Source organism: Mobula hypostoma, chromosome 26, assembly GCF_963921235.1.
Source record: "Mobula hypostoma chromosome 26, sMobHyp1.1, whole genome shotgun sequence".
NCBI classification, from domain to species: Eukaryota; Metazoa; Chordata; class Chondrichthyes; order Myliobatiformes; family Myliobatidae; genus Mobula; species Mobula hypostoma.
This window is the reverse complement of record NC_086122.1, coordinates 33,758,919-33,781,084: the sequence shown is the minus strand read 5'-3', so window position 1 is coordinate 33,781,084 and position 22,166 is coordinate 33,758,919. Positions and strand designations below refer to the sequence as shown.

Below are 22,166 nucleotides of genomic sequence, written 5' to 3'. Positions count from 1 at the left end.
TGACAGGTCTTTGATTAATAATGGTCCCAACCTTTTTTATGCTTTGGTTTCCTACCACTAACTGTAGACCCCAGGCTGGGAACCCCTGTTCTAATCCTTTCCTATCCATGTACCTGTCCAACTGTCTTTTAAAAGTTGTTACTGAACCTGCATCAACTACTTGTTCTGACAACATTACTTCCAGTGGCAGGAGAGGCAGGGATTAGATATTCATGTCTGACAACTTGTGGAACATCCCCTTGAACTGGTGGGAATTGTTGAGAGAATGACTAAGACCGGCCTTGGTCTCTTTACGTCATCATTAAAAACCCTCAGTTTGACTTGGGCGTCTTTTATGTTTACTCTGTGTTGGTGCTCAGATAATTAGAGGCTTTTCTGCAAAGGACCAGGCAGGACCTGGCTTACTTTTAGCAATTGAAATTATTTGTAGCGGTAATGAGAACTGTTTAGCAAAAAAATAATAAACATTTAAGAAATATTCACATCATTACTGATTACGGGTGATTGGAGGGTGGCAAAAGTTGTCCCTTTCTTTAAGAAGAGCAGCAAAGAAAATCCTGGGAACAGGGTCGGTGAGACTAATATCTGTGGTAGGTAATTATGGAGAGCGAGGTGTCTTCCAGTGGAGGTTGGTTGTAGGGGATTTGCAGCCCGTTCTTTAGTTAGAGCCTTGAGCATTTTGGGCATCGAGGGAGAGAGGAAGAGGAGAGCCATCCGCAGTACCACCGATGCAGCAGAGAGGGCCTCAAGATGGCTGTGGCTCAAAAGAGGGGAGCCATGGAGTCATAAGTAGCTAGCCATCTGGACACAAGCTGGGGTCTGATCAGCCCCGGCTGGGTCACCTGGAGGAGGTTGTATGATGTTGCAAGACCTGAAACACTCGATGATTCCAGGAACATCACTGAAGATGTGTCCAGAAGCATCAATAGATGTATGTACACAGCTGGAGAGGATTCTGAAGGATAAGGTAGAGGCACGTCTGGAAACACAGCAGCTGATTAGGGGTAGTCAGTGTGGCTTTGTGCATGGGCCATCGTGTCTCGTGAACCTAATTAAGTACCTGGGTTGCACAAGGTCATACATCTGAAGTAGTTTCACATGTACAGATCAATTGATGGTCTCTGAATGAAGCCTACAGCGCAAAAGCATTTGTTTCTCTCCAGTTTTACTGTAACATTATTATAAAGGCAAAGTTCAAAGTAAGTTAATTATCAAAGTCACCAAATACAACCCTAAGATTTTATTTGTATATTGACATACAGTGTGGACCAGGCCCTTCAACAACCCACCGATTTAACCCCAGCCTAGTCACGGAACAATTTACAATGAACAATTAACCTACTAACCAGTATGTCTTTGGACTGTGGGAGGAAACCAGAGCACCAGGAGGAAACCCACGCGGTCAAGGGAGAACGCACCGTACAAACTCCTTACAGGTAGCATTGGGAATTGAACCCAGGTTGTCTGTACTGTAAAGCGTCATGCTAACCACTACACTACAGTGCTGCCTCTTGCAAGCATACCCAATAAACCCATAATAGAATAATAACTATAACAGAATCAATGAAAGACCTCACCAACTTGGGTCAAAAGTGTGCAAATGACCTCACCAGTGTGCAAAAGACAACAATCTGTGCAACTACAAAAAGAATGAACTAATAGTAATAGATAAATAAACAATAAATATCCAGAACACAAGATGAAGAGTCCTTGAAAGAGAGTTCATAGGTTGTAGGAACAGTTCAATGATGAAACTGAGTGAATATATCCCCTTTGGTTGAAGAGCCTGATGGTTGAGGGGTAGTAACTGTTCCTGAACCTGGTGGTGTGAGTCCTGAGGCTCCTGTACCTACTTCCTGACGGCAGCAGCGAGAAGAGAACATGTCCAGGGTGGTGGGGGTCCCTGATGATGGGTTCTGTGACAACGCTTTGTGTAGATGTGCTCTGTGGTGGAGAGGGCAAGTAGAAATGTTAACTTGTTGTACCCGCTGTTACTCTTGCTCTAAGTGGTGGTGCTGAATAAATTTTGTAAATTTTCTGCAGTGCCCCCTTTAGAAACAATAGTGAAGTGACTACATAGGTGGAAGATAGGGTGACCTGTTAAGGCAATGGATGAGCTGCCGATAAACGGACTGCTTTGTCCACTATCTTGAGGGGGGAAGAATTTTCTTCTCAGGTTTTCCATTCTCCTGTGATTATGGTTCCTTCACCCGAGGTCCACGAGATACCAGCAGAGAGGATGGAAAATTGCAGTAGTACTCTGAAAAACACAGCATACCAGGCATGAAACAATCCCATATTTTTAGCCATAACAAGACTGTAAAATGGAAACATGTAAACGGGAACTGAGCAGCTGAATTGTTCAGATGATCCCTCTGGTGGGAAGTTGCACTCATTCTGGAGCAGACGTGGCTGTACAAAGACGTGCACCGCCATCCAGTGGCAGCCAGTGGCACTGCACCTTTAACCAAATAAATACAGTATATTTAAACTTTATCATAGAATCATACAGCCAGAAATAACTTAAACACGAGGAATTCTGCAGATGCTGGAAATTCAAGCAACACACATCAACGTTTCTGGTGAATGCAGCAGGCCAGGCAGCATCCCTAGGAAGAGGTACAGTCGACGTTTCAGGCCAAGACCCTTCGTCAGGACTAACCGATTTTCCCGCCAATGTGAGGTCACATGATGACATGTTCACCACGGGTATAAAAGGAAAGACCCCTGGTGACGCAGTTAGTTTTCCAGTTAGAACATCAATGAGACACTCCACTCCGCTGCGTATTTGCATTATGATGCAGTTTTGATTTTAAACGGAGTTTTATGTTCTATTGTAAGGTACAGAAGTACTGGGCTGGCAGTTTGACCAATCGCTGCCAGGTTTGTTAACGTATCTTTTCAGTAATATTGGAGAGTGAAGACGGGACCCTGAAGGAGTCGTTCGACGGGTTTGGAAAGGATCAACCATTATTGAATTCATTCAAGAAAGAGTGATCTGCATGAGATAGCCTCTGCTAAAAGAGGTAGAAAAGGCTGTGCAGGATCTATTCTACGGAGGAGGAAGGTCAGTGCCTTTAAAACCGTTTTATTCCCATCGTCGTGAATCCTGTGGACAAGGCACGATCCGGCTGGGAGTGGCAGTGACGTCGTGTCTTCGCGGAATTCATTACTTCATGAAAGTCTCTCCTAATTGACTATATAAATCTCTTGGACTTTAAAATTTACCATTCGAGAAATTGTGTTTGAATTTATCGCTTTAAGAACTGGTTTCGCATTTATCGCTTTAAGAACTAGTACTGAGTAGCGGTTCACTGAATGGTCGCATAGCCATTTACTTCCGGTTAGGGTTTTCGTTTTTTTTCATTGTTTATCAGGGTTTAATAAATGCTTGTTTGTTTGTAAATCCTGACTTGATATATTCATTGTTGCCGATCACATGACACTTCCTATAATAAGGTGAGCAGAACTGAACACTATACTCCAAGTGTGGTCTAACCAGGGTTTTATAGAGCAGCAACATTACCTGACGTAAATGTGGGAGGGGGGGGCTCCTCCCCTCATTAGCTTCATTTTCATTTGATTTCAAAGTTCAAAGTAAAATTTATTATCAGGGTACACACGTCACTCATACAAACTTGGGATTCATTTTCCTGTGGGCATACTCAGCCAATCTATAGAATAGTGACTGTAAACAGGATCAATGAAAGATCAACCAGAGTGCAGAAGACAACAAACTGCGCAAATGCAAATATAAATAAATAGCAATGAATATCGAGAACATGAGATAAGGAGATAAAGAGTCCTTAAAGTGAGATCATTGGTTGCGGGACCATCTCAATAGATGAATGTAGTTCTCCTCCTTTGTTCAAGAGCCTGATGGTTGAGGGGTGGTAACTGTTCTTGAACCTGGCGGTGTACGTCCTGACGCTCTTGTACCTTCTACTGGATGGCAGCAGCGAGAAGAGAGCACGTTAGGTTCCACCAGAACCAGAACCAGGTCTATTATCACCGAGAAATATCATGAAATACGTTGTTTTGTGGCAGCAGTACAGCACAAGGCATGAAAAGTTACAATCGGAAATGTAAAAAAATAAATCGCACAAAAGAGAGGAATAGTGAGGTAGTGGTCATGGGTTCTTGGACAGTTCAAAAATCTCAGTTATTAAATGTGTTACTTAACCACTGAATCACCATCATTTCCCATTCAGATAGGAGCAGCTTATTCCCACATAAGGTTTATTTAACAGAGATGCAGGGCAGGACAGGCCCGGAATCCCTTCGAGCCACACTGCTCAGCAACACCCCTCCCCCCACTTAACCCGAGCCTGATCACGGGTCAGTGTGTAATGACCAATTAATCGACCCACCAGTACGTCTTTGGCCTGTGGGAGGAAACCAGAGCACCCGGAGGAAACCCACGCACATTCCAATGGGGGGGACATTCGAACGCCTTTACAGATGGTGCCAGAATCAAACTCCAAACTACAAACGCCTTGACTGTATCAGTGTCGCGTCAACCTCACGGGAATCTAAATCGTCTCCTAGGGTCACAGAGAAGCAGAGCACAGAAACAGGCCCTTCGGCCCGTCTAATCGGTGATGAAACCCATTTAAACTGCCTGCTCCCATCAGCCTGCACTGGGACCGTAGCCCTCCGTATCCCCACCATCCACATACCTGTCCATGAATAGGCTTATGTTTATGTTACTTCCATCAGTTTCCTTGTTAACTGGAAATGAATAGGTAGTTTAACCAACAGGGAATTTATTGCAGAACATCAGCTTCTGGGCTTGGGGCCGATGGATGGGGACATTTGGGCAGCAATGATTGGAAGCAATTTCCATTTTGTTATTTTTAGGTTCGGTATGACAGAGAAATCACCTCATCAAACACAATTTCCCGCGGCACCAGTCCGAATAATTTGAGAAAGGATTAGAGGTAGCTAAGCTCCCCCTGTGCCTTGCAGGGCGTTGACATCACGCTGAGTAAAACTGCTTTTACCACGTCCCAGCCTTGTGTCCTGTCCCCAGCGTGACAGCAGCAGCATTTCACTCGCGTGTAAATATTTCCTCATCTGTCGCACGTCATCGTCTGGCTGCACCCAACTCCAGTCAGAGGGTCCGCTCTGACAACCGTCACCACAAGCACTCGCATGTCATTACAACGAGGCAGAGTTCAAAATGAGGGTAAGACGAGGGAACACACACCAGCAATGTTCCCTTTCATTTGTAATGACCAGTGTGCGAAAAAATCTTGAGCGGTGCAATTTTTTGCCTAGTGACATCAACATGTGTGCACTGAGTTTTATATCGAGAGGTATTCATTTTAGCAACTAGCAAAACACTATCAATAAGAACTTTGATCTCCTCTGAGTTTGATCATTTTCACTCTCATTCATCTGCACTCTCACAAAACGTACATAGCAGGCCTGTAGTGAGTAATGAAGGATTTTCTTGCTGGAGCTTTTACACAGTGTCCATATGTGATTTGCTTGCTAAATGACTCTTTAAAAAGTCAAGTTTCCAAGTATCACGTCACTTCTTCCCACTTGCAAAGTCTCCAGCAACTTTTGCATCACACAACATGCAGATAACACCAGTTTCTGTATTGTACATAAATATTTCTCACAGCTGCACATTCCTGACCTCATGAACTTTCAGTGTAGCAGTTTCTACTGTTTAATTAAGCCATTCCATTTTAAATGAACTAGCAGTTCTTTGGCGCTTCACACCCTTTGCTTCTTTGGAATTCGACAGAGTGAATCAATAATTTCTTCAATACAAACAGTATAAGTGAGTCAGTTCTCAAATCTGCAGACAAATCCTCACAAACTCCACGTTGTCAACTCTGTCCGCATCAGCAACTGGAAAAGGAAACATGATTGTGTTCGATTGTGAAATATACCCAACATGCCAACGAGGTAGCGGGTGTCAACCTTTTGTGTGCAGTTTAATTTCTTTGTGTGCTAGTACCAAAAGATGTGCACGAGCATATCTTAGAGGGAACATCGGCCACCAGTCCTCATCCAGGGATCAGAAGTGGACAAGTCCGCAAGCTCAAGTGTCAACATCCGTGAGGATCTGTCCTGGGCCCAAAGAATCGATGCAGTTACAAAGGAGGCACAACAGCAGCTATATTTCATTAGGAGATTTGGTATGTTACCAAAAACACTCTTAAATTTCTACAGATGTATCTTGGGGAGCATTCTAACTGGCTGGTATGAAAGGAGCCACTGCATAAGATCAAAATAAGCTGCAGGAAGTTGTAAACTCCATCATGGGCACTGGCCTCCACAACATCCAGGACATCTCCAAGGGGCAATGCCTCAAAAAGATGGCATCAATCATTAAGAACTCCCATCACCCAGGACATGCCCCCGGCTCATTGCTACCATCAGGGAGGAGGTACAGGAAACTGAAGGCTTACACTCAATGATTCAGGAACAGCTTCTTCTCCTCTGCCATCTGATTTCTGAACGGACATTGAACCCACGAATATGTGTGTGTGTGTGTGTGTGTGTGTGTGTGTGTGTGTGTGTGTGTGTGTGTGTGTGTGTGTGTGTGTGTGTCTATGTGTGTGTGTGTGTGTGTGTGTGTGTGTGTGTGTCTATGTATGTGTGTGTGTCTATGTGTGTGTCTATGTGTGTGTCTATGTGTGTGTGTGTGTCTGTGTGTGTGTCTATGTATGTGTGTGTGTCTATGTGTGTGTCTATGTGTGTGTGTGTGTGTGTGTGTGTCTATGTGTGTGTGTGTGTATGTGTATGTGTGTGTGTGTGTGTGTGTCTATGTGTGTGTGTGTGTGTGTGTGTGTGTGTGTATGTGGTAGTGGGGACGAGCTCCCACTGCTAAACAAATGCTCTTCATGGCGTGTGTCTCAAACAGCCTCTGACAACCAAGTCCAACTCCTGGCCTTCACGTGTGGCATAGTTCTCATGCCCGGCGGAGCTGTTCTCACTGACAGGAGAAGGGGCAAAGGCAGGCCACTGGCACCTTCAAACTGGTTGCTCCGGGCAGATGGGACTTGTTAACCACAGATGGCAGCTCATCTAGGAGAGGGAAAACTCCGATTTTGAACCTCCGCTGCCTTGCGGCTATACCCGCTCACAGGAAAGGTTTTGGGAGTAAATCCCAAGGAAAAACCCGGAGTCGGAGTCCCGAAGACGGCTGACTGCCATACCCAGCACCGGCACGGCAACTCCTGCGATGCCGCTGGTACCAAACTGTATCAACTCTCGTCGTTCCTTTGGACCTGCCATCAGCATGGAGAGGGGGGTCACACTGCATGGGCAACAGACAGATCTCCGTATCAACTCTGCCCTGGCTTGTGCCCTGGAGAGGCCACTCCCAGTGACGACCAGAAGCGCAGAACCCACGGTCAACCACGACCGACAGAGGCCACACACACACATACACACACACACACTTCTTACCGTAATTCAGAGCTTTCACTATTATAGATTGCGATGCACTGCTGCTGCATAACAACAAATCTCACAACATATGCCACTGATATTAAACCTGACGCTGAAATGTCGGTTAAGAGGGAAGAGACAACCGACGCCCACGATATTGTCATATGAATCAACATATTTTGAACTGGAAGACTGTAAGATTATTAACAATCTATTGTAAGCATTTCAGAATGTCTACAGAATGGATGAACAAACCACTTTACTGTCAGCTGAAGCAATAAAGACCACAAACAAGTGTGCCTATGTTGCTTGCAATTTAGACAATAAGAAATAAGACTTCAAATTATATGAATATAATTTCATTTTGACTCAAATATCCCCTAGAGAGCAGTCCCACTGCTACAACTTTTTCCTGTTTAATATCTCTTCCCTAGTGACTATTAAATGCAAACTCATTCACATCTGAGAAGCAATTAATCAGGACATACAATAGCAGACATTAATCTCCCTAGGATATTACTCTTTGAGATTGCTCACTATTTATTTAAGACAGGGAATTATTAAACAAAGCAACTTAGGTATTAAGTACTGCAACCCTAGCCCTCCAAATGATCAAGAACACAATTAACTTCTGAGCTTTTACATGCTGGGGCATAACAGTTCTGAATTATTAAACCAGTACGTCTCTTCGATCAACCGCAGGCTCCGTTAAGCACAAGTGTTATGAACTAAAACGCACTATTGCCTGCACCTCTCTTTAGAGAGGATGTTTCCCATGGTGGGGGAATCTAGCACCAGAGGGCACAGCCTCAGAAAAGAGGGGCTTTCGATTAGAACGGAGATGAGGAGGAGTTTCGTCGGCCAGAGGGTGGTGAATCTGTGGAACTTGTTGCCAGAGGTGGCTGTGAGAGGCCAGGTTGTTGGGTGCATTTAAGGCGGAGGTCAATAGGTTCTTGACTGGTCAAGATGTGAAAGGTTATGGGGAGAAGGCAGGAGAATAGAGTTGAGAGGGAAAATGGATCCGCCAAAACGAAGCAGACGATGGGCTGAATTACCTAATCCTGCTCCGATATTTCATGGTATTTAATACGTTGTATGTGCCGTTTTCACACTGCAAGATGCATGGAACGTAGGGCTGACGGTATCTGGGAGATTAACTCTGAGTACACGTACTCCCACTGTCTCCTCTGGTACTTGGCAATGACTGCACATACTTCATCAATACTGTACCCAGCCGTTTTCAGTGCTTTTAAATGCCCAGCCCATGAGTAGTAATCGATTATATGTTATTAGAAAAAGACACTTCAATTCTGAAAGCATGTCTCCACATTCAGGAAGTGCCCAGTCTGAATAATGAATGAATTATTTTCTTGAGCACTAGCAACGCAATTAGCATTTTGGAGCAGTTTCACCCGTTGATATAGTGGTCAGAATTACCAAATTGATCATTTCTTTTCCCAGTGTCCCAGATCATTATTAATATGAGACAGATAGTCACTTGCTCTGTTTACTCTCAAGGTTTTCATGCAATTTGCAAGAAATGACTGAGAAAAGAGAAATAACTTTCCAAGATAGTTCAACTGAATTTATTTCTGTAATTATCAACCCTGCAAAAGGACCCATCTGTATTAAATATTTATTTAACAATACGACAGTGATTTTTTTTAAATTAGTTTTCACAAGCAGATATTTCGAATCACTCAGTTATTTTAAAGTAAAACTACTGAAGAAAAGAGCAGTATTTTCTCAGTTTTTGAGCCCCTGATCTAAGAAAGGATGCTTTGCCATTGGAGAGGGTCCAGAGGAGGTTTACGAGGATGATCGGAGGAATGAGAGGGTTAACGTATGAGGAGTGCATAGTGGCTCTGACCCTGTACTCACTGAAGTTTAGAAGAACGAGAGGGGATCTCACTGAAACCTGTCGAATATTGAAAGGCTGAGATAGAGTGGATGTGGAGAAAATGTTTCCTATAGTGGAGGAGTCTAGGACCAGAGGGAACAGCTTCAGAATACTGGTATATTCCTTCAGAACAGAGATGAGGAAGAATTCCTTTATCCAGAGGATGGTGAATCTGTGGAATTCATTGCCACAGACGGCTGTGGAGGCCAAGTCATTCAGTACATTTAAAGCAGAAGCTAATAAGTTCTTGATTAGTCAGAGAGACAAAGATTGAGAGGAGAAGGCAGGAGAATGAGGTTGAGGGAATGTTGGAGAAAACTCGATAAGCCAATACTGCTCCCGAGCCTTATGGTCTTATGGTCTAATTTAGCACAGAATTTCCATTACTATTGCTAGATTTTCACATTGGGTAAGATTCAGCTGAGCTGCCATCAGTCGTTATCTGGAGCGCCTTTTGCTGGAGACAAGTTCCACCTTTGGTGGAAGGAAAAAGCACCAGGGGGATCCCCTGCAACCACAAGTTATCAGGGTCCAATAGTGCCCTTGCCACAGCCAGTGTCAACAAGCTGTGACACGGTGTAACCCAAGCTACTCTCAGCAGCTGCCGGGAGTAAAGCATGAAGCAGCAACAGTGAGGGGAAATCCAAGCCGATTTGGTGAGATCGAGGACAGCCTGGGGCTGTACGCCCACGCGAGTCCGTTGCACCGGGTTCCGGGCCCTAGAGCGAGGCACTACCCAGTGCGTGGACACTTTAAACGCCGGCCCAGATAGACTGGAAAGCCCGAGGGTCGGGAATGGAGGCGAGGATCGGGCTGATTTTGTTCACTCTCCTGCGAACGTTCATTCCTTTCTCCGTTGCGATGAGGCTGTGAACTGATGTGGCCGCTCTGTGTTTTTCCCCAGGGGTGTGACGAACTGGAGGTCCCGGCCTGGCCCTACTCGGCTGCCTCGGGAGCAGATCTGGGCACTCAGTCTGGTTCGGGATGCTGTTGGCTCGCTTCGATTGTTTGCATGATCTGTGGGTTTTTTTCTCTTTCTCTGCACGGTGGTTTTTGGTCTTTTTTTTAAATTGGGTTATTTGGGTTTCTTGCTTTGTGGCTGCATGCAAGCAGACAAATTTCAAGGTGTATAATTCTTACATTCTTTGATAATAAATGTGCTTTGAATCTTTAAATAACGTTATCGTTATTAAGTGCTACATCATATGATATGGGCGATCATGGTCTTTCCGTGACCGTGATTGTTCTTGGCAAACTTTTCTACAGAAGTGGATTGTCATTGTTTTCTTCTGGGCAGTGTCCTTACAAGACGGGTGACCCCAGCTATTATCAATACCCTTCAGAGATTGTCCGCCTGACATCGGTGGTCACATAAGCAGGACTTGTGATGTGCACCAGTTGCTCAGACGACCAACCGCCACCTGCTCCCATGGCTTCAGGTGACACTGACTGGGGGTGGGGAAGCTAAACAGGTGCTCTACCTTGCCCAAGGGTGACCTGCTGACTAGCGGAGGAAAGGAGTGCCCTACACCTCCTTTGGAAGAGACGTATCTCCACCCTGACACCCTAAGAAATAAGGTAAAAGTGTCTCATACAAACCAGACAAAAATAATTGTTTTTTCTCAGGAAAAATGTCCTCATCGCCATTTACACCTTCACAAGATCCGTGATGAACATTAAATCAGGTTAAACTCCAGCAGTAAAACTTCCTTCTTGAATCCTTAATATTAGACCCAGAATTGAATCTAGATGTGTGTGAGGTCTGAGATGTCAAATACCAACAGATCACACGGGGTGGAACAGTAGCGTAATGGTTAGCACAACGATTTACGGTACCAGCAAGCCAGGTTCAACTCCCGCCACTCTCTGTCAGGAGTTTGTACGTTCTCCCCGTGACCACGTGGGTTTCCTCCGGGTGCTCCAGTTTCCTCCCACAGTCCAAAGCCGTACCAGTTAGTAGGTTCATTGGTCATTGTAAATTGTCCCCTGATTAGACTAGGTTTAAATCGGGTGCTCCTCCAAGGGAACCACAATCTTGCCGTGGTTTGGAGGCTTGTGTGCCTCAATGACCTGGAGAGCTACGTTGGCTGGAGTCAGGGATTTATGCTTTGGCTCTTGGTAGGGTCGCCCATGCCAAATAGGTCAAAGGGTAGAGGTCAGACTGACAGCAGTCCACCGGTCCTCCAGGTTCGGGGGTTCAGCTCAGGGCTAACAACCCTGACTGGTAAAACAAAATTGTTACGGAAACAGCAATGAAGAATCCTTCTGCACCTGAGTGTGACGGTATTCCTGAGTCTCCTCCCGGGACTTGGATGACTGACAGTGGTGAAAACCGAGAGGAAACTACTGGCAGGATGAATGGAGCCCTGAACACCACAAGTGATGGAGGAGCTTCACTGTTGCCCTAAACGCCGGTGGTATAACAGGCAGGGAGTAAGTATTTTGGGGGTTGCTGGGTGGCCCTATCCACACTGTATCTCAATAAGTAAATAAATACAGTAAATGGCAGGGACCTCAAGGGTGTTGATGCAGAGGGGAAGCTTGGGGTGCATTTCCCTGAAGATGGCAACACAGGTAGAGAGACTTTGGATCAGAGTCCGGCTTATTATTGCGGACATGTTGTATGTTATGAAATATGTTGCTTCATACCAGCAGTACAGTGTAAGACATATAAATTACTATAAATTGCAATTAAATATAATTCACCGGTGAAAAAGAGAAATGGTGAGGTAGTGTTCACGGCTTCAATGTCCATTCAGAAATCTGATGACAGATTGGAACAAGTGGTTCTTCAGGTGCTCCTGTACTCCCTGTACTTCCGGTAGCTCCTGTACCTCCTGTACTTCCTGTACCTCCATACCCCCTGTACTTCCTGCACCTCCTGTACTTCCTGTACCCCCTGTACTTCCGGTAGCTCCTGCACCTCCTGTACTTCCTGTACCTCCATACCCTCTGTACTTCCTGCACCTCCTGTACTTCCTGTACCTCCATACCCCCTGTACTTCCTGCACCTCCTGTACTTCCTGTACCCCCTGTACTTCCGGTAGCTCCTGTACCTCCTGTACTTCCTGTACTTCCTGTACCTCCTGCACCTCCTGTACCCCCTGTACTTCCTGCACCTCCTGTACTTCCTGTACCTCCTGCACCCCCTGTACTTCCGGTAGCTCCTGTACCCCCTGTACTTCCTGTACCTCCATACCCTCTGTACTTCCTGCACCTCCTGTACTTCCTGTACCTCCTGTACCCCCTGTACTTCCTGTACCCCCTGTACTTCCTGTACCTCCTGTACTTCCTGTACCTCCTGTACCCCCTGTACTTCCTGTACTTCCTGTACCTCCTGCACCTCCTGTACCCCCTGTACTTCCTGCACCTCCTGTACTTCCTGTACCTCCTGTACCCCCTGTACTTCCTGTACCTCCTGCACCTCCTGTACTTCCTGTACCTCCTGTACCCCCTGTACTTCCTGTACCTCCTGCACCTCCTGTACCCCCTGTACTTCCTGTACTTCCTGTACCTCCTGTACTTCCTGTACCCCCTGTACTTCCGGTACCTCCTGTACCTCCTGTACTTCCTGCACCTCCTGTACTTCCTGCACTTCCTGTACCCCCTGTACTTCCGGTACCTCCTGTACCTCCTGTACTTCCTGTACCCCCTGTACCTCCTGTACTTCCTGTACCTCCTGTACCCCCTGTACCTCCTGCACCTCCTGTACCTCCTGTACTTCCTGTACTCCCTGTACCTCCTGTACTTCCTGTACCTCCTGTACTTCCTGCACCTCCTGTACTTCCTGTACTTCCTGTACCACCTGTACTTCTGGTACCTCCTGTACCTCCTGTACTTCCTGTACCTCCTGTACCTCCTGTACCCCCTGTACTTCCTGTACCTCCTGTACTTCCTGTACCTCCTGTACCCCCTGTACTTCCTGTACCTCCTGCACCTCCTGTACCCCCTGTACCTCCTGCACCTCCTGTACCTCCTGTACCTCCTGTACTTCCTGTACCCCCTGTACTTCCTGTACCTCCTGTACTTCCTGTACCCCCTGTACCTCCTGTACCCCCTGCACCTCCTGTACCCCTGTACCTCCTGCACCTCCTGTACCTCCTGTACTTCCTGTACCTCCTGTACCTCCTGTACTTCCTGTACCTCCTGCACCTCCTGTACCCCCTGTACTTCCTGTTCCTCCTGCACCTCCTGAACCCCCTGTACCTCCTGTACTTCCTGTACCTCCTGCACCTCCTGAACCTCCTGTACCTCCTGTACCTCTTGCACTTCCTGTACCTCCTGTACCTCCTGCACCTCCTGTACTTCCTGTACCTCCTGTACCCCCTGCACCTCCTGCACCTCCTGTACCCCCTGTACCTCCTGTACTTCCTGCACCTCCTGTACCTCCTGTACTTCCTGTACCTCCTGTACCTCTTGTACCTCCTGTACTTCCTGTACCTCCTGCACCTCCTGTACCCCCTGTACTTCCTGTACTTCCTGTACCTCCTGCACCTCCTGAACCCCCTGTACCTCCTGTACTTCCTGTACCTCTTGCACTTCCTGTACCTCCTGTACCTCCTGTACCTCCTGTACTTCCTGTTCCTCCTGCACCTCCTGAACCCCCTGTACCTCCTGTACTTCCTGTACCTCCTGCACCTCCTGAACCTCCTGTACCTCCTGTACTTCCTGTACCTCTTGCACTTCCTGTACCTCCTGTACCTCCTGCACCTCCTGTACTTCCTGTACCTCCTGTACCCCCTGCACCTCCTGCACCTCCTGTACCCCCTGTACCTCCTGTACTTCCTGTACTTTCTGCACCTCCTGTACCTCCTGTACTTCCTGTACCTCCTGTACCTCCTGTACCTCCTGTACTTCCTGTACCTCCTGCACCTCCTGTACCCCCTGTACTTCCTGTACTTCCTGTACCTCCTGCACCTCCTGAACCCCCTGTACCTCCTGTACTTCCTGTACCTCTTGCACTTCCTGTACCTCCTGTACCTCCTGGCCAATGGTAGTATTTAGAGGAGAGCATGTCCTAGATGTTGAGGGTGCTTAATGAACGGACACCAACTTCTTGAGACACCGCCTTTTGAAAGCAGACATCCCACCTCTCCCGGAAATTCCGGAAGTCTCCCGCATATTAATAGTGGCTCCCTGATGCCCGCAAATTATATACAATGTCACGGAAATCAATTTTTTTGAGAGCGAGCGAGAGAGCGCGAGAGCAACCACGAGAGAGAGCAAGCAAGCGAGAGAGAGGGAGGGAGGGAGGGAGGGAGAGAGAGAGAGCGAGAGAGAGAGCGCAACAGCGAGCACGAGAGAGAGAGAGAGAGGGAGAGAGCACGAGCGAGAGAGAGAGAAAGCGCGAGAGCGACCACGAGAGGGGGAGAGAGCACCATGGCAGAGTGTTCCAAAAAAAGAAAATATAAAACGTACGTCACCCCTGACTACACTAAAGTGTACCCCTGCCTAATAGGGGTCAAAAATAATGACAGTGTTGCTCGCTACACTGTTTGCAACAGTGACTTTTCTATTGCCCATGGTGGGTTAAGACTGTAAAAGACATGTTGAGGTGAGTTTAACAGGTGTCATTCATTCATTAGCATAGGTAACATTATTTAAACTAGCTGGCCAGCTACTAAAGAGCTACTCTATTGCAGACATCCCACCTCTCCCGGAAGTCTCCCGCAAATTGATGGTGCTACCTCCCTGAAATGAGTTTCTGCAGGGTGGGATGTCTGTGAAAGCATCCTCAATTGTGATGGAAGTGGCTGAGTCTGCAATGTTCTGGAGCCTGTCTTGATCCTCTGCACTGGAGCCTCCACACCAGGCAGTGATCAACCGGTCAGAATGCTCTCGACAGTGCGTCTGTAGAAACACAACAGGCTCTGCAGATGCTGGACGTCCAGAGTAGCGCACGCGCGCACACACACACACACACACACACACACACACACACACACACACATTCACACACACACACACACACACACACACACACACAGACACAGACACACACTCACACACACATACATTCATACACACACACACACATTCACACACACACTCACACACATAGACACAGACACACACACACACACACACACACACACACACACAGACACACACACACAAACACACACTCTCACACACACACAAACACAGACACACACACACATACATTCACACACACACTCACACACAAACACAGACACACACACACAGACACACACTCACACAGAAACACACACACACATACACACACACACACACTCACACACACACTCACACAGACACACACAAACACAGACACACACACACACACACACACACACACACACACACACACAGAATGTAGGAGGAACTTGGCAGGTCCGGCAGCATCCCCGCAAAGGATAACGAGGGGACATTTTGGGACAACGCCCTTCATCAGATCTTGAAGAATCATCCTGGCCCAAAACATCAACTTTTGATTCCTTTCCGTGGATGTTGCCTGGTTTATTGAGATCCCCCAGAACTACATCCGTAGAAATTTGCTCAAACTTTTGGTGACGTAGGGTAGTGAAGAAGGCATTCAGCAGGCTGGCCTTCATAGGCTGAAGCACTGAGTATAACATTCAAAGATGAGAGGTTTAAATAGTTAGTCAAAATACAAGTCTCAAATTAAAATATTCCAGGGCGGGGCCTGCAGTGAAGTGAAGCCCTGCCGGTTCCAGGTTAAAACTAGGCTTGTCAGACATGGTCAGACATGAGTCACCTCCAGAAAGAGGAACAAACCTGGCACAAACTGGGTGACGTGTACTGGGTCACCAACACTGCCATGTGTCTGCACTCAGGAACCACCCAGACGTTTGGGAAGGTAGCTTAGGGAGAATGGGCAGAAAGCGAACAATCGGGGCATATGTACAAGTTATTCACAGGATGTACAAGAAGACAGGCATTCACATCTTTGATAAAAGCAGAACCAAATCATACTCACATGGTCACAAGCACAAAATGAGTCGGATTGTAACTAAACCGTAACTCTGCATAATTTAACTTTCAGTCATAAGATGAACGCTACATCACAGCATGTGACTTTTTTTTAATCAATGAATTCATACAGAAAGGAACCAGACATCCAAGAATGGAACAAGACAATTCTTTTAAACCATATCCACTGCCCCTAGTGCCCAGGCAGGGCCAGATGCACTAATTCCTGGACATCTGCCACTGAAGCTTTAGTGCAGCAGAAGCCCATAACACATTACCAATTAAGCTCAGCCTCGTCAAGTCTGATACCAGATCAAAACACAACATCAGAGGAAGTGAACTCATCATGCAATGCAGGCGGTAAAAGAGGAACTTCTGCAGTCCATACGCATCAACTTTGAACAGGAAACAGTGAACTCCAGCTGGAATAAACTGCCAGGATTCCTGGTCACTCTCGAACTGGCATTCACACCACCAAATGAGTGAATGAGATAATGATGGAACCAGTGCTCAACTATTTTACATTTTGAGAGGAAGAAAGGAGAGGGGAAGGAGCAAAGGAAATGAGACACAGCTACAGGGAAAGAGGAAGTGTGGTGATAAAGGAGAAAAGGAGCAATGTATATTTTCAATTGACAGATAAAAGGAGACAAAAGAGAGGTCAACACTATCAGAAGGCAAGGAGGAGAAAGAGTTAGAGACAAAAGGATGGGAAATGGAAAGAACATAAGGAGAAATAGAGAGGAAAGAAGCAACGAAGATGAAAACACAAAAATGTCACAATTTTCTGGAGTGATGTTCAGAGTGCATTTCCTCTGGATGCTCTAATTTTCTCCCAGGGTCAAAGACATGCCAATTGATTGATTAATAGGCCACTGAAAATTGCCCCTATTAATGAGTAATTGGGCGAGGTGAATCTGCAGGCAGTGGATGGGAATGCTGGGAGAATGGTTTCTGGGTAAAGTTACTGACATGTGTTAGTGATAATAATGCTGATTCTGATTCCAAAACGACCAAGGGAACGGGATCGGCTGTGAATCGGCAAGGGCTCAGTGGGCTTTAAGGAAATACAGAGCGATAGGGGCAGGAGCATATTAAAACATCACCTACATGTCTCAGTCAGCCTGATGATGCAACACATCTGGGGTTATATCCGGTCACAGTAAAATGAACTACCTCACACTAGAGATACTAAACCACGCTTACACCCAACACATAACATACCTGGAAAGAGACACAGCCTCGGGCCAAGAAGGTATCGGTCCCACCGGTCTGCTTATTCAATACAACAGTGATGATACAACAGTGGCTTACTCAATCCTTTGATGTCACTTTTACCGGAAAACAAGAGTGCAGCTGCTTAAATGGTGATTCTCACATCCAAGATGAAATGGCTCTTCTTGGAGGAAGAATTTCAGAGGAGGAGCGAAGTACCAGGCCCTGATGTTGTACCTGGTGGGGCACTGAAACCCTGCGCCAACCAGCTGGTGGGAGCGTTCAAGGACATCTTCAATCTCTCATTGCTGGAGTCCAGAGGTCCATGCAGATCAGAAATAACATCTCTTCCTCACTGACAGTTAACACTGGCACAGCTCAAGGATGTGTGCTTAGCCTGCTGCTCTACAGCCCAAACACCGAGTTGCCGATAACACAATTATTGTTACCAGAATTTCAGATGGTGACAAGAAGGCGTACAGGAGTGAGATAGGTCAGCTGGCTGAGTGGTGTCTAAACAACAACCTGGCCCTCAACATGGACTTCTGGAAAGGGGCAGTCAAGGGCATACACATGTCCTCATGGAGCGATCAGCAGTGGAAAGGGTGAGCAGCTTCAAGTTCTTGGGTGTCAACATCTCTGAAGATCTACCAGGGGCCCAACATATTGATGCAATTACAAAGAAGGCAGTTTGAGGAGGTTTGGTATGTCACCAAAGGCTCTTGCAAATTTCTACAGATATACTGCGGAGAACATTCGAACTGGTTGCGTCATTGTCTGATATGGTGAGGCCATTGCACAGGATCAGAAAAAGCTACAGAATGTTGTAAACTCAACCAGCTCCATCATGGGCACCAGCCTCCCCAGGCTAGTTCATTAGGGCATGTTCATAAGGCGATGTCTCAGTCATTAAGGACCCCATCACCCAGCTTCTTTGAATTGACTTTATTGAATTGACTTTATTTCTTACATCCTTCACATACATGAGTAAAAATCTTTACATTACGTCTCTGTCTAAATGTGCAATCATAGTAATTTATAATAATTTATAATAAATAGAACAGTCAATGTAATATGGAGTACCATCAAATCAGTGTGAGTTAATCAGTCTGATGGCCTGGTGCAAGAAGCTGTCCCGGAGCCTGTTGGTCCTGGCTTTTATGCTGCGGTACCATTTCCCGGATGGTAGCAGCTGGAATAGATTGTGGCTGGGGTGACTCGGTACAAGAGCCTCAGGACTCACCACAAGGTTTAAGAACAGTTACTACCCTTCAACCATCAGGCTCTTGAACAAAAGGGGATAACTTACACTCATTCCATTTCTGGTCTTCCCTCAACCAATGTTCTCACTTTGAGGACACTTTATCTTGATAGTTCATGCTCGTTATTTATTGCTATTTGTTTATATTTGCACTTGCACAATTTCTTGTTCCTTGATCCTGTTTACAGTTACTATTCTATAGATTTGCTAAGTATGTCTGCAGAAAAAGAATCTCAGGGTTGTATGTGGTGACGTGTATGTACTCTGATAATAAACTTTACTTTGATTTTGAGCTTCTTCCTCTTGCCATCAGATTTACGAATGGACAATGAACTCATGTACACTACCTCAATATTTTTTTCTTTTTTGCTTTCATTTTGCACTAATTTATTTACTTGTAGTCTTATTAATGTGTAGTCTTTTAATATGTATTGCAATGTACTGCTGCCACAAAACAACAAATTTCATGATATATGCCGGTGATATTGAACCTGGTTGTGACTCTGAGGTCTGAAATGTCTAATTCCGCAGAGCATGCATTAGAGGTGAGAAGCAGTAAGTTCAAAGGAGATGTGCTGTCTGAAGAGGTGATACAGGCAAATATAATAGAGGCATTCAAAAAGGCTTAGATGGGTACATGAGTTTGCAGGGAATAGAAGGACATAGACATTGTGTAGGCAGAAGGAATTAGTTTGGTTGAACATTTGATAACTAAATTAATTAGTCCAGCACAAGGTCCTGTCATGTGCCATACTCTTCAATGCTCTATAATCAAGGAAATACAATCTAGAGTACACAACCTAATCTCAGTTTAACTCTTTGAGCTTCAGTATCATACTGCTGTATCCGCGTTGCACACCCAACGTTCATTAAGTACATTTATTATCAATGTATGTATATACAAGCTTGAGATTCATCTCCTTGCAGGCAGCCACAAAACAAAGAATCACAATAGAATCCATGATAACATCCCACACAACAAGGACAGTCAAACCCCCGATGTGCGAAAAAAGAACGAATTGTGCAAACAATACCAAAAGTAAACAAATAACACACAGAACCCAAACCACAGAGTCCCCGAGGGTGAGTCCTCAGCCACAGAGCCAATTCAGGCCTGCAGCCGCTCCAGGAGCCCAGTGGGTGCAGGCCACAGCCACGGATCCAGCTCTGGGCTTCAACTGCTCCAGGAGCCCAGTGGGTGCAGGCCACGACTACAGCGCCAACTCAGCACTGAGGCAAATAAAGCCTGACAGGTTAGTAAACTGAATATCGGTTCATCTTTTGTCTTTGGCCTCGACACCTTGATCATTTTAAACTGGCTCGGTGCTTAAACCAGCTGAACATCTGTTAGTTTTTCACTCTCAGGCCTGGGCCCCACTGCTTCAATGAAATGGGTCCCAAGTCCGCTCCAGTGATGGTTGCCATGGCTATACCTGCACTCCAAGGACTTAAAGTCATTAATCTCTTAGTTTGAAGTGTGTGGGTTAAAATGTATTCTAATCATTGAATAAACACTCAAGGCCATTATATCCACCTGAAAACAACTCCAGTTTGTCTCCCTTTACTTCTTGGAATAGGATAGCTCCTGTATAACTGCATGCCGAGCTCCTGGTTTCTCCTCAACCAAGTGGGTCCTGCAGAACCTTTTTACTAGCCTGTCCTAAGAGGGCAATGGAGCACCTTTTTGAATCACAGCAACCCTGCTACTGAAGGTATTCCAGGTAGACCAGGGTTTCCTAATATTTTTTAAGCCATGGATCCCTACCATAGACAGAAGGGTCCATGAACCCCAGATTGGAAACCCCTGCACTAGGCTGTTTAGAAGGGAGTTCCAGGATTAACGAAGGACATGGAGAGATATTTCCAACTCAGGATGGTGTGAGGCTTGTAAGGAATCAATGTTCCCTCATCCTTCTTGGTGGCAAAGGCTAAAGGTCTGAAGATTAGAATAGCCTTGGCAGGTAACGGTAATGCATTCAACAGATTGCATGCAGTAGAGCCACTGCACAGTGCTGAAGGAGAGAATGAAGGCTTAAGACCGATGGATGGGATGACAGTCAAGCAACCTCTTTTCTCCTAGATGATGTTAAGCTTCTTGGGCGATGTTGGACCTGTAGTCACCTACTCTTCAAAGGCTAGATCACTTCCCTGTTTATCCTCCATGATGAGTTTAGCAGCCAATACCCACTATTTGAGCAGTGGGTCCCCTCCACTTCACAGGGAGATACTTCTAGCAAACAAAGGAGTTTAACCACAGTTTGTTTATTTTTAGTAATACACATTTAAATTTAGATAAAATTCTTAAAACACTTTTAAAACTCACAGTGGATTTCAATCTTAAAAAAGATTTCCAAATTACAATTTCTAAAACACAAAGGATTTCCAAAACACAGGTACATCTTCTATAAGCTAAAAAGACATACCAACAAGTTGCAGATGAATGAGGTGTCCATCGCAGAAATCCAAGGCAGAGAAATGAATTCTGGTCAACTTGTCTTTCCGTCAATCTTCTTATCGTTCATTGACCATTCCTAACAAGCCTGGCTGTTCTCTTACTATATTTTACTGCATTTTACTATCTGGTAAAAAAAATGGATTTTTTTTCAAATACTTTAGCTGGGAAATTCACACAGATGGCCTAAGGCTTCTAAGGACAGAGAGTCAGACATCCAAAATAAATGTTGTGAGGGCTAACTCTCTGAGTATCCAAATCTCCCAACTATTGATAGATCGGCTATTTGATGTGCTAAGTGATAGCATCAGTCTGGTCTGTAAGCTTCCTTGAACTACTGTAAACAAGTTCCTTGAACTTTGTAAAAAAATTCTTTCTTACTTCTCTTCTAACATTCGTGCATCTGTGCACTTGTAATGCTATTGTGGCACTGTAATTTCCTTTGGGATCAATAAAACACCTATCTATCTATAACTTAGCCAGTTTTGTCAAGCTTGATAGAGGGCCAATTAATATAACCCCATTGTTTTACATTGCATCTCTTAAGCAGTCATCTTTGTGCTATGGGTCTGTGCTTTACACAGTGTGGTTTACTTGCAAAGCTGTCCTTTTAACTTCAGACTGATATTGCTTGTCATTTAAATTAAGAACTGAAGACTGACTCCCATTTACAAAAAGAAACTAAACAAAGGAAAAGCTGTCTTTTAAATTTCAAACTGATCACAACTTACATTAAGAACTGAAGACTGGTTCTTGTTTATGACAAGAGGCTGAGCAAGAAGTGTGATTTGGGAGTTTAACATACTCAAAAACAACACTTTGACCCCTGGAAGAGTCCACTGCTGTGTTAGTTAGCTGAGTTTGGTAAAAAAGCTCTCCGGGCCCCGGACATTGAATATCCATCACATGTGGAGCCAAGGATACTACCCTGACGAACTCGTTCTGTTATGAGTGAACAACAACCTCGATCA

The 22,166-nt window shown here is 45.5% G+C and overlaps 1 long non-coding RNA gene across 1 annotated transcript in view; it reads left to right on the top strand.

Moving 5' to 3' along the window:
• Positions 1-2,766: 2,766 nt before the first annotated feature.
• LOC134338066 (uncharacterized) overlaps positions 2,767-22,166 on the top strand; it is a 62,502-nt gene continuing 43,102 nt past the window's right edge. Inside the window, exon 1 of the long non-coding RNA XR_010016131.1 lies at positions 2,767-3,067. This is a non-coding gene — a long non-coding RNA (uncharacterized LOC134338066). The remainder of the gene's footprint in view (positions 3,068-22,166) is intronic.